The sequence below is a fragment of the Saccopteryx leptura genome, chromosome 1 (assembly GCF_036850995.1).
Source record: "Saccopteryx leptura isolate mSacLep1 chromosome 1, mSacLep1_pri_phased_curated, whole genome shotgun sequence".
Taxonomy (NCBI): domain Eukaryota; kingdom Metazoa; phylum Chordata; class Mammalia; order Chiroptera; family Emballonuridae; genus Saccopteryx; species Saccopteryx leptura.
Window position 1 is genome coordinate 386,820,625 of NC_089503.1, and position 13,204 is coordinate 386,833,828.

General features: G+C 46.0%; 1 pseudogene; it reads left to right on the forward strand.

The window, feature by feature from the left end:
- The first annotated feature begins 2,087 nt into the window (after positions 1–2,087).
- Positions 2,088–3,049, forward strand: LOC136388493 (Y-box-binding protein 1 pseudogene; annotated as a pseudogene).
- Positions 3,050–13,204: the final 10,155 nt, after the last annotated feature.

The window sequence follows — 13,204 nt, forward strand, 5'->3', positions numbered from 1 at the left end:
ACCCTTGTTCCAACACACACACGGTTTTCGGGTCAGACCCGGGGCCTGTGGAGGAACAAGAAACACTTAATCTAGTTGCAGACCCGTGTTCCTCCAAGTCCATGGAAAGAAAAATCGCGGTGAGAGACTGCATCTGCCTGATGAGAACGGGGTCCCCAGGCCTCCCTCACAGGGCACAGCGTCTGCTGTCCCCTCCCCCACCCCCAGGGGCAGAGGGTGAGAGCCAGCTCAGGCCTGAGGCTCTTCCCAGCAGGTGCCCCGGAGTCACAGCACAAGGAAGGGGCTTCATCCCTCTGCCACCCACCCTCTCAGGAAGAACAAGGCTGGAGTAGTCCCTGTTTCTCAAAATCCCCAGGGAACGGAAAGGAAAGGAGGAAAGACGATGTATTCAGCCTCAGACAGTGACATGAACTTCTCCATCCTGGGGTCCTGTCACTGGGACTTCAGTCAGGAGCGGTGTGAAGACTAGTCCAGCACTGAGTGACCCCTGCAGGAGCCAAGTCCCCGGAGACCTCGTGTGTCTGGCTGGGATAAGGGTCCCCCTGGGGACACTCCCCTCCCTAAGGCCGTCTTGTCTCCTCCCCCATCTGATTTCAGGTGCCTCCAGCTGTCTGGGGCATTGCTGTCCCGTGTCTGTCCCTTATGTGAGACAGGGGAGTGGTCAGGAGATGGACACACCTCGCCCCCCTCCCAGGCGTCCTGACTGTCCTTGCTCCGCAGACGCAGGAAGGTCTCGCTGCAGGAAGCGGAGCCCCAGCTCAGAGCCTGAGATGCGGCCGGCACCTTGCTCCACGCAGAACAGACCCAGGGTCAGGCTCCCGTCCGCCTGCTGCAGACGCTCAGGGACAGTGACTCTGCACCTGATGTAAAACTCCAGCACGGGGACAGTGAGAGGCACAGGCCTCGGACAGGGAGTGCGTTTAGAAAGGGCCCCGCGTTCTGGACTTAGGCTGTGACCTCACACAGCCCGTCCTGGCTCCGGCCCGTCCTGGCAGATGGACATTTATTTTAGGGTTTCATCCCGGTCGGGACGCCCCTCTCCGTGCTGGACGCCTGGCGGCGGGGGCAGGAGGGGGACAATAGACGCCCGTGTGCGCGGGTGTTTGTTCCGGTTTCGTGTCCAAAATACCCGGGTTGCCTTGCACCCTGACCCGGAGTAGACACTCCCCCCCACACACACACACACGCCCCTACTTCTTTCCTCTGTGGATCTCCCAAGACACAGGGTAACCCCACATCCCTGAGTCCCTGGAGGGCTGGAGCTAATAACTCCTTCTCTCCGCAGGAAGCTCTCCCACACGGGTCTAGACGCAGGGCAGGGAAACAGGTCCTGGGTAAAACCCGTGGGCACAGCGGCGCCTCCCGCCCCGCACGTGTCTCGGTCTCTGCCGCCCCCTGGCGCCGGCGCTTCGCCCTGCCCGCTAGAGAATGTCATCAATGCGCAGATTACTGCCTGCTGGTCCTGGGGGCACAGAGAATGTTGTCCTTGAGAAGTCAAGGACACTCAGCCTCCTGTGGAGCCCGCCCAGGCCTGAGCCACGTGGACGGAGGCTCCACAACAGTGGGCGGAGCTGTGAGACCCCAGGATGGGTCTCACTCGTGGTGTCCCCACCAGTGAGACACAGCTAAAGAAGGGACTGAGGTGAGAGCGCCCGCCTTTCTTCAGTGTGGGGGCAGCTGGGGGGTCACTCAGCCTCCAGCGAGGGGCAGGTGCCCGGTGTTCCTAGAGCCGCCTCTGGTCCCCGCTGAGCCACCTGCACAAACCAAATGACACGTTCAGTTGTGAGCAGGACACGCTCACATTAAGGCCAATCACTGCCATCCGCAGGGACTCTTGTTATAAGACAATGGAGTTGGTCAGTAGTTGGAGCAGAGGGCAGACCCCAGGGAGCCCTGAACAGCCCCCCAAGCGCCGCTGGCCTCGTGGTCATTGCAACTCGAGGAGGAGTCGCTGCTGCCCAGCCGGCCCTGTCCCCGTCACCTCACTGCAACCACTGGCAGCGAGGCCGGGACCCCGCAACCACTGGACCCTCCACCCACAGCCCTGCGGGTACCAGGCCAGGCACCACCGGGAGCTGAGGGGAGCAATGACATCACATGGGGGCACCTGCTTGAGGGGAGGGGACAGGAAGGTCATCACAAGGAAGGTTTTGGGAAAACTGAAATGGTTCAGTGTAAAGAACTGATATGGTCTCATCAGCAGGAATGCCACCAAGGAAGATGCATTTGCACAGCAGACTGCCCTGAAGGACAGTGACCCCAGGGAGCGTCCCCGTGGGGTAGGAGATGGACAGACTGGGGAGCTCGATGCTGGTGAAGGAGTAAAGGGTGCGGAGACCGCACATGTCACAGACCCCCACCCCATCCCATCCCCTGGCGTCCAGCGCAAAGAAGGAAACATGCCGCAGACCGGACCCATTACAGACGCTGTCCACGTGGCCGGGGTCCTCCGCTCCGTCACCTGCAGAATGACCAGAATGGTGGGCAGGGGAAAAGCATGAGACACCAGAGAACGGGCTGAAGGCCAGGCCCAACAGCACCGACCCTCCCGCAGGGGACGGTTCCCACCTACCCCATGCGGCACCCGGTGGGCGTGGACCCCAGTACTCGGTCCCCATGCAGGGAGAGGGGATGCGGGGCGCTGACAACCACGGGGCACGAGAGCAGGGGACCAGGGAGCAGAGTGGGTATCGGGGCTACGACCACGTTTCCGTTTCCGCAGGGGCTCCCTCACCACAGAGCCTGGAGAGGCTGGTGACTCGGAAGACAAGGAACATCAAGGAGAGGAGACCCAAGGTCAGCAGCCACCTCCACGTCGGTGCCGGGGCGACTTCAATTACTGACACAGACGCCCAGAAAACCCTAAACCACAAGCAGCAAGGAGACAGAAGCAGCCCGTCCACCAGCTGAGAACTCCCTGCTCTGGGGCCCAGCAGGGCGGGCTGAGTGGGTGCGGGCTGACCTTCTCTGCCTCATCGGGTCAGTCAGCAGCAAGAAGACAAGGACACGGAGTCCCAGCGACAAGAAAGGAGCAGAGGATTGGAGCTGAAGACCTGAGGGCTTCTTGGTCAGATAACTAGAACCACCTGCATCATCTATGCAGCACGGGTGTTTTTGTCACTCTTGTTTTTACCTAAAGATGCCTCTTTTTGGTCATGACAAACATGCTTATAAAAAAAAATGAAAAAAGAAAAAGCCTAATTTTTCTCAATACACCTTTTTTTTTTTCTTTTTTTTTTTTTACAGAGACAGTGAGAGTGTCAGAGAGAGGGATAGATAGGGACAGACAGACAGGAAAGGTGAGAGATGAGAAGCATCCATGTTTTTCATTGGGACACCTTAGTTGTTCATTGATTGCTTTCTCATATGTGCCTTGACTGTGGGCCTTCAGCAGACCTAGTAACCTCTTGCTCAACCAAAGACCTTGGCTCCAAGCTGGTGAGCTTTGCTCAAACCAGATGAGCCCGCACTCAAGCTGGCAACCCTGGGGTCTTGAACCTTGATCCTCCGCATCCCAGTCAGATGCTCTATCCACTGCGCCACCGCCTGGTCAGGCTCAATACACCTTTAGAAGTTTATAAATTGTTTCATATCTGGTCAAGATGAGATTTTTAAGAACCTCATTTTTATTTTGTAATAAAAATATACAACTTGATTTTTTCTAGAAAGTCAACAAACTGCAAGCACCTGTTTGTAAAGGTCTTAAAAATAATGGTAATTTTTTAAAAAGACCATCTCCTAACTCCCCCTGAAAATTACCCCCGGACTTGCACCTGAGGGTTTGGATTCAAGGCAGAAGGTGGTTTGGGGTGTAGACCTTGCTGACCCAGAGGGGGCTCTGAAGGACGGGGTCCCACAGGCGGAAGACCAAGGGCAGCTCTGAGGAGCAGATGAGTCCTGATGGGAGAGGACAGACGGGCAGAGCTAAAGCCACCTCAGGTTACCACACAGAAGTGTTTGCAATGAATTTCCAAACCTTTAGAAAATTAATATAAAATAGGCTTAGCATAAAATTTACCACTTTGTTTACTATTGTAAAGTATACAATTCAGTGGCACTTAGTGCACAGACAGTGTTGTGCAACCATCACTACGATTTAGTCTCAAAGCAATTTTGTCCCCCAAGAAGGAAGTCACTTACCCAGTAATCAGTCACCCCCATCCCCACTGCCCCCGTCCACGGAGTCACTGATCTGCTTTCTGTCTCCCTTTGCCTCTTCTGGATATTTGATGTCAATGGAGTCAGACCACACGGAGCTTTTGTGTCTGGCTTCTTTCACTATCACAGTGTCTTCAAGGTTCATCCATGCTGTAGTATCGATGAGTGCTTCATTGTTTAAATGTTCACCTCATATTCCACTTTATGGTTACACCACCATTTCTTTATCCATTCATCAGCTGATGGACATCTGTGCATCGTATTGTCTTTTAAATCATGTAGGGAAAATAGCTATCAATAAAAAAGCAACACTACTGGCCTCTATGTTTAGCTGTGCAGTTCCATGTACTGTTCTTTATTTCTTCATCTAGTTTGAAATCACTTTTTAGTGTCCTTTTGTTTCAGCTTACAGGGATCCTTCCAGCATTACAGGTAGGTGAGATGAACTCCTCAGCTTTTGTTCGCCTGAGAATGTCTTCATCACTCCTTTATTTCTTTTTTAAATTTACTTTTTTTACTTTTCTGTTACAGTTAATGCACAATATTACATTAGTTTCAGGTGTGCTGCCTAGAGCTTGGACATTTATATCACTTCCAAAGTGATCACCCTGATAAATCTAATATCAACCTGGCACCGTACAAAGTTATTACAATATTGTTGACTGTATTCTCTATGCTGTACTTTAAATCCCTGTGACTATTACGTAACTACCAATATGCACTTATTAATCCCTTTACCTTTCACCAGACCCCTACCACCTGCCCCCCACACACACACACAAAAAAAATGTTCTCTGTGTCTATGGGCTTATTTCTTTTGCTTGGTTAGTATTTTTCTTTGTTTGTTTACATTTCACATATAAGTGAAGTCCTCTGGCATTTATCTTCCTGTCTGACATATTTCTCTCAGCACAATACGCTCTAGGTCCACCCATGTTGCTGCAGATGGAAAATTACATTCATATTTATGTCTGGGTCATATTCCATCGTATATATACACCACTTCTTCTTTATCCATTCCTCTACTGAGGGACACTGCCTAGGTCACTTCCATATCTCAGCAATTCTAAATAATGCTTCAGTGAACACATGGATGGATATGTCTTTTTGAATCGGTGTTTGGGTTTCCTCAGATACACACCCAGAGCTGGAATTGTTGGTTCCTTCTTTGTCTCCTGTTCGTAGCCTTTGTTTTAAAGTCTATTTTCTCTGATATTAGGATCCCTACCCTAGCATTTTCTTTACATTTTCATTTTTATGAAATACCATTTTCCATTCCTTTTCTTTCAGTCTCTGTGTGTCTTTTGATCTGAAGTGACTCTCTCTGGTAAACAGAATATATATGAGGTTTTTTTTTCTTATCCATTCAGCTACCATATTTCTTTCAATTGGATCATTTAATTTTACATTTGAAGCCAGTATTGATAAGTACATAGTTATTGTCACTTTACTGTTCATACATATATTCATTTTTCTTGCATTTTCTTAAGTCCCTTTAACATTTCTTGTAAAACAGTTTGCTGATGATAAACTCCATTAGCTTTTTCTTTAAGCTTTTTCTTTTGGGGAAAGCTCTTTATCTGTCATTTGAGTCTAATGATAGCTTTGCTGGGTCAAGCAATCTTGGCTGTCGGTCCTTGCTTTCATGACTTTGACTATTTCTCTTTTTTTTTTTCCAAAATTTAATTTTTACTTGAAATTTAAAATTTTATCACTAGCAATAATTACTACCAGCAATTTTTCTTAATATTGCAGGAGTACTTTATTCATTCTGAAGAAAATATCTGCCATATATCTAGGTATGAATAACCACTTTATCAGCTGTACTTCATACTAAACATTACATACAAAAAGGGAGAAGGTAGATCAATTCTTTTTTTTTTTTCTTTTTTGTATTTTTCTGAAGCTGGAAACGGGGAGAGACAGCCAGACTCCCGCATGTGCCGACCGGGATCCACCCCGCACGCCCACCAGGGGCGATGCTCTGCCCACCAGGGGGCGATGCTCTGCCACGACCAGAGCCACTCCAGCACCTGGGGCAGAGGCCAAGGAGCCATCCCCAGCGCCCGGGCCATCCTTGCTCCAACATCCTTGGTCCAATGGAGCCTTGGCTGTGGGAAGGGAAGAGAGAGACAGAAAGGAAGGAGGGGGGTGGAGAAGCAAATGGGCGCTTCTCCTATGTGCCCTGGCCGGGAATCGAACCCGGGTCCCCCTCACGCCAGGCCGACGCTCTACCGCTGAGCCAACCGGCCAGGGCCGGTAGATCAATTCTTAACTCACACAATCTCCTAAGTACTTTTCCTTGAAATAACCATTATACTCAGTACTCAGCAGAAATGCTTTATGTGTAATTTCCATTTCATAATGCTGAATATTAAGTATAGACCAAGTATTAGCATTTAATAAAAATAATAATCATTAGTGCTTCATTAAAGACATTCTTAAATAAAGTGGGTTACTATCTTTTTTTGTACTACAACATGTGTGTGACGAAAATGAATACAATGACTACTGATACAGTTTGGTGCTACTATCTTGATTTGTGTTTAGGGCATGCACAGTTTTATTCACCTTTGTTTTGTTGCATTGGTGCTAATGTAAACACAAAAATAGCAAAGGAAGTCTTAGAGTTATTATGGAAATAGTGTTGACTTGTGAAGCTCCTGACTGGTTTTTTGGGACTCCTTGCCTGCACAGCAAATATATGGATTGTGCATTCCGTTGACAACTACTGATCTGAAATACTCACAGAGGGGAGCTTACAGACACACAGGTGTGCTGGTGTGGCACCAAAGACTTAGAAACCAAAGGAAAACAAAGCAGAACGAAAGGAAAGGTCAATAGCTAAACTTCCACTAATTATTAGATAAATGTAAATTACATAAGAAGATAGCAATTTACAATCAATCAAATGGCAAAACAAAATAGAAAATAATATCAAGTAATGAATCCTCCAATAATGGTGGGAGTATAAACCGGCATAGTCACTTCAATCTGTTAGTTGTTAGTAAAGCAAAGAAACTTGTTCCTGGATATTTTTCCTTAAAAATTTGCATAATAGTTCAATAAGAAATGTACACATAGCCCTGGCCGGGTGACTCGATGGCAGAAACATTGTCCTGGGGTGTTGGAGGTGGCAGGTTCGAGGCCCCTGGTCAGGACATACAACCGATGACACACAACTCAGTGGGATGGCAAGTCCATGTTTTTCTCTTTCTCTCTCTCTCTCTCAAATCAAGGGAAAAATTTTAAAAAATGTATACATATATTTATTGTAGATGTTTTTATGTCAGCAAAGAAGAGCAGCTTAGGTAAATATCCACAGAGAAATAGAGAGTTTAAAATATAAAATGTGCATGTGTGTGTGCTCTTGCGTACATGCAAATAGGTATATTTTCTAAGAGAAGTGATTGACTAGATTTATACATTGCTATCTAAAAACATCAGAATGTGAGAAAGCAAACAGAATTAAATATACACAATGCCACTTATGTAAATTTAAAAACACATATGTATAACATAATATCAGGCACTTTTTGTTAATTCATTTGAATATATCAACATGGAGAAAGTAAAATGAAGGTTGCACATCAACTCTAGTAGTTTGGGTGTCTTTATGTGTGAAGACAAATGGGAATGAATGAATAATAATGCCAGGAAATAAGGAGGTTCATCCTCAAATCAGTGCTGGCAGATGATGTCCTAAGTGGAAGAAGGGTTCGTTGGTTCCTCCCAATTACTCCTCCCTTTTCCAGGACAGGAAAATGATGTAAGTGCGGCCATCTGATACAGTAAGTAGTTCTTATGTAATGCTGGTGGCTGAGGCCAAGCAGGTTCACTTTGAATTCGGACAGATAGTAGAAAAATTGCGGAGTCAGAAAGCGTTGGGCCATTCCGAGTAATAAAGTCTCACATGGTGGACAAGCACACAGGCAGGGGAAACCCTCTCTCAAGCAAAAAAATCACAAAATGGCCCCTCCCAGTGGTGGGCAGGCCACCTGCAATCCCCCGACTTTGACTATTTCATGCCAAGCCTTTCTGACCTGCAAAGTTATTGTTGCAAAATCAGCTGATAATCTTATGGGAGCTTCCTTGTAAATTACTGTCTTTCTCTTGCTGCTTTTAAGATTCTCACTTTGTCTCTCACTTTTGGCATTTTAATTATGACGTGTTTGTGTGGACCTCTCTGGGTTTCTCTTGTTTGGAACTCTCTGGGCTTCCTGGATTGTATGTCTATTTTCTTCACCAGATTAAGAAAGTTTTCAGGCCCTGGCCGGTTGACTCAGCGGTAGAGCGTCGGCCTGGCGTGCGGGGGACCCGGGTTCGATTCCCAGCCAGGGCACATAGGAGAGGCGCCCATTTGCTTCTCCTCCCCTCCCTCCTTCCTCTCTGTCTCTCTCTTCCCCTCCCGCAGCCGAGGCTCCATTGGAGCAAAGATGGCCTGGGCGCTGGGGATGGCTCCTTGGCCTCTGCCCCAGGCGCTAGAGTGGCTCTGGTTGTGGCAGAGCGACGCCCCGGAGGGGCAGAGCATCGCCCCCTGGTGGGCAGAGCGTTGCCCCTGGTGGGCGTGCCGGGTGGATCCCGGTCGGGCGCATGCGGGAGTCTGTCTGACTGTTTCTCCCTGTTTTCCCCGTTTCCAGCTTCAGAAAAAATAAAAAAATAAAAATAAAAAAAAGAAAGTTTTCAGTCATTATTTCTTCAAATGGGCTGTTCAATGCCTTGCTATCTCTCTCCCTTTCTCTGTCTGTCTGTCTTTCTCTTCCTTCAAGTACACCAATGATGTAAATGTTGTTATGCTTGATGATGTCTCAAAGGTCCCTTAAACTATCCTCATTTTCAAAATTCTTTTTGCTGTTCTGATTGTATCGTTTTTTACTGACTTGTATTCCCAATTGTTGATTTCATTCTCTCTTCATCTAATCTTCTGTTGACTCAATTGAATATTACTGTGTTAGCCAGGTTGATGGACACTCAGCTATGGTCCCATATGTCCCTGCAAGGTTGGGACTCAGCAAAGGAACAATGACTCCTGCCAGCACTTCTGTCTGGGAGAAAGCTGCCCCTCTAACCCTTGCTCTGAAGCCAACAATTAAGTTCCTCCCCAGAGCTGAAGGTCATCGTGAATCTATTAGCAAATAAGAGGAACACTGAGACCCCAGAAGCCCTGTCTCACTGAAACATAATCATTGGTTTTCACAGCCAGATGTTATGGGAACTTCCCTTCTGGAACTCTGGGCTGAGAAGGCTGATGTTGTACTGGGATCCCTCACTCATTAGTGGGGAACTTCCCAACAGATTTACCCGTTTCAAGTCTCAAATTTCTCACATGGTGTGGGGCCAGCCCATTTGTGTCTCTTCCAGACAGTCTTGATATGACTTCTTTTTCATATTCTTATTTATAGGATTTCTGTTCAGATAGATTTCAGGTGTTTCTCAATGATGGTTTTTCTATGGGTTAGTGGTCATGTTGATGTGGTTGTGGGAGGAGGTACATACAGCATTTCCCTACTGTGCCTTCTTGACTGGAAGTCTCTCCTTTATTTCTAAAGGATAACTTGGCCAGAGATAGACATTTTTGTTTGAGTTTTATCAGACTTTAACTTTTCATCCCACTGCCTTTTAGAATCTGTAATTTCTTCTGGGAAATTGGCTGTTAATCTTATTGAGTTTCCTTTATATGTGACTATTTATTTCTCTCTTGCTGCTTGCAAGATTTGGACACTAACAGTATACCTAGAATATGTCTCAGGGTGGATTATATTTTGACATAATTCTGCTCGGAGATTCTTTTTTTTTTTTTTTACTGGAATTATTTATTTATTTATTTATTTTATTCATTTTAGAAAGAAGAGAGAGAGAGAGAGAAGGGAGGAGGAGCAGAAAGCATCAACTCCCATATGTGCCTTGACCAGGCAAGCCCAGGGTTTCGAACCGGCGACCTCAGCATTTCCAGGTCGACACTTTATCCACTGCGGCACCACAGGTCAGGCTGCTCGGAGATTCTTGAGCTAATTGGATATGTATGTAGATTTGTTAATTTCATTAGATTTGGTGGGTATTAGCCATTATTTTTTATACACTTTTTCTAATGATTTCTTTCTCACTTCTCCTTTGGGGATTTCTATGATATGTATGTTGGTATGTTTGGTGATAGCTCACAGGTTTCTAAGGCTCTGTCATTTTTATTTATTCTTTTTTCTTTCTGCTCTTCAAACTGCATAATTTTTCAGTGAGCTTACCTTCAAGTGTGCTGATTCTCTTTCTGCGTATTCAAACCTGATGTTGAAATCCTTTGGTAAACTTTTATTTTGGTTATTGTACTTTTCAGCTCCATGAATTCTTTATTTCTTTTTGAAATTTCTATTTCTTTATTGATACTCTCTATGTGGTTAAACATATGCCTCCTGGCTTCCTTTACTTTTATATCCTTGGTTTCCTTTATCTCTTTGAATACATTTAAGAAAGTTGATTTGAATACTTACTCCAGTAAGCCCAAAATCTGGGCCTCCTCAGGAATAATTTGTCAGTTTCTTTTTTTGCCTGTAAATGAGTCAATCTTTCTGGATTCATTGAATGCCTCATGATTTTTGTTAAAAACTACATATTTAAAACAATATTATGTGATCACTCTAAAACCCAGATTTGTCCCTCTTCTCTGGCCACGGGTTTTCCTGTTCATTGTAGGTTATGGTTGATTGTTTAGTGACTTTTCTTTTTAAAAAAAAATTATTTTTTTTTTGAGGCAGAAACAGGGAGAGTCAGAGAGAGGGACAGATAGGAAGGGAGGAGATGAGAAACATCAATTCTTCATTGCAGTTCTTTAGTTGTTCATTGATTGATTTCTCATATGTGCCTTGACTTGGAGGGGCTACAGCAGACCAAGTGACCCTTTGGCTCAAGCCAGCGACCTTGGGCTTAAGATGGTGAGCCTTGCTCAAACCAGATGAGCCCATGCTCAAGCTAGCAACCTCGGGGTCTTGAACCTGGGTCCTCCACATCCCACTCTGATGCTCTATCCACTGCGGCACCGCCTGGTCTGGCATTTGGTGACTTACCTAATCTATTTTTGTATAGACTGTATTCTTTGTCTGTGCTCACTAAGGTCTCTATTCTGTGAGTGTAGGGGTCAGGTAGTGATTTGACAAAGATATACTAAAATGTCTGGAGACAAAAGAAAAATGGAAAACATCTCCCAGGTTTTGAAGCTGAGATCTGTGTGTGTGAGTTGGGACATGCCTTCAACAATCATCTGTACCACTTACAGCTCTTGTCTTTCCCATTACTTCCTGCTCATATAGAGATGGAGATCAACCCGAGGTGATCTCACGGCCTTCTCGGGTCTTTCCTGATCACATGCCCCGAGCTGGACGTGCACATGGCCCTCAGGACTCCCAGGAGGATGTGAGAGTCCTCACAACACTTACTGCCTGTGGCTCCTCCCTCCCCAGCTCTGTCTCCCAGGCTCTTCTCCACGTCCATATTTGCCCCAGCTGATGTTTTTGCCCAGAGACCACTGCTGGTTCCTTGACATGAAATAGTTTTTGCACATGGTCTTTGCCTTAGTTCATTCTTGACCCTGAGAGAGTTCTGAGTTAGAAAAAAATAAAGATAAGGTATTTACATCCATCCTGCAAGGAGCCACCTGACAGGTCCTAACAGAAAATCATGATTCTTTGACAATGTCCACTCTGATTCCTCTGTCACCAAGAACCCACTCACACTGGTGGCACTGCCTTCAAGGTCACAGCTCAGCTAGGGAGGCGGGAGGGGCCACAGGTAACAAGACAACACACGGCTGTCCTCTTCAATTCCTGTTGCCTTCTTCTGTTTTTAGCATTTTCTTGGTAGCTATAAACACTAAATTTTTCATACTTTTGAACAAGTTGATTCTGAGAGTTTTTGTTAGTTTTTCCATTGTTCTGAGTGGAGATGAACCTTTGAAGTTTTCTAGGCCACTGTTGTCTCTGAGGTCACTCCCTTCAGCCTATTTAAAGTTGTACTTGTGCCTCACAATTCCTGGTCTTCTAAGAACGTCCAGGAAACGCATTCATTTGGTAACATTGACTAAGTACCTACTTTATTCTGGGTACTGTGTATAAGAAGTGGCATCTGAATAAAACCATCAAGCTCTCTCAGCTGTCGAGGATGACAGCCCCTGGGTGTGGTTGGAGGACAGGGAAATAACTACAGCACAGCATGGTATTTTGTTTATCTTTTGTATATGTTTTGAACCTGACATTATTAATATTGTATAAAGACTGTGTTAATTTGTATGGATCTATCTCACCAATTGGCTTTTCTGCTTTGCTTCCTTCTTAAACATTTCTATATATTCATTGTCAATATATTTAGGGCAGGTATTTTGCTAATATGTACAGTTATACTTATTTGAAAATCTTTTTTTACTCCTGTACTTGAAAGGTCAATTTCCCATCCCAAATTCCTACTTTGATAGTGGTTGTCCCTCAGTCTATGGTGACCACATTGCCCTGTCCTCTGACCACCACTCCTGACAGGGGGACTGAGCCACCTTCTACCTGTAGTTCCTTCCAGGTGACCTGTTTCCTTCTGTGGCTACTTTAAGGTCAGCATCTGTCTCTGTGTCTGATGCTCCAGTGAAACATGAGTCTGTGTGGATCTCTGCAATGTGTCCTTAATCCTGAGCCGTAGTCTCCCCACACCGCGCCCCCTCCATGTGCTCTCTTCTCCCCTCTGGACTTGAACTAGACTCATGTTAAACCTCCTCATTCAGTCACCATGCAGCTGTGGTCGCAGAATAACGGCCACAGGAATATGTCCAAGCCTAATTCCTGGAGCCTGTGACTGTCACCATGCTCAGCAAGAGGGACTTTGAGGGTGATATTAAAGGCATGACCTTGGAATAAGAGATTACTCTGCTAGCAGGGAGGGGATAAACAAATCTCCTGGGTCCTTAAATGTGAACATGACTAAGAAGTGTGGGTCAGATGGAGCACTGATTTCATCTGTAGTGATTTCTACACAGTAACATACCATCAACCCTGTCTTCTTTAGTCTTAATGAAGTG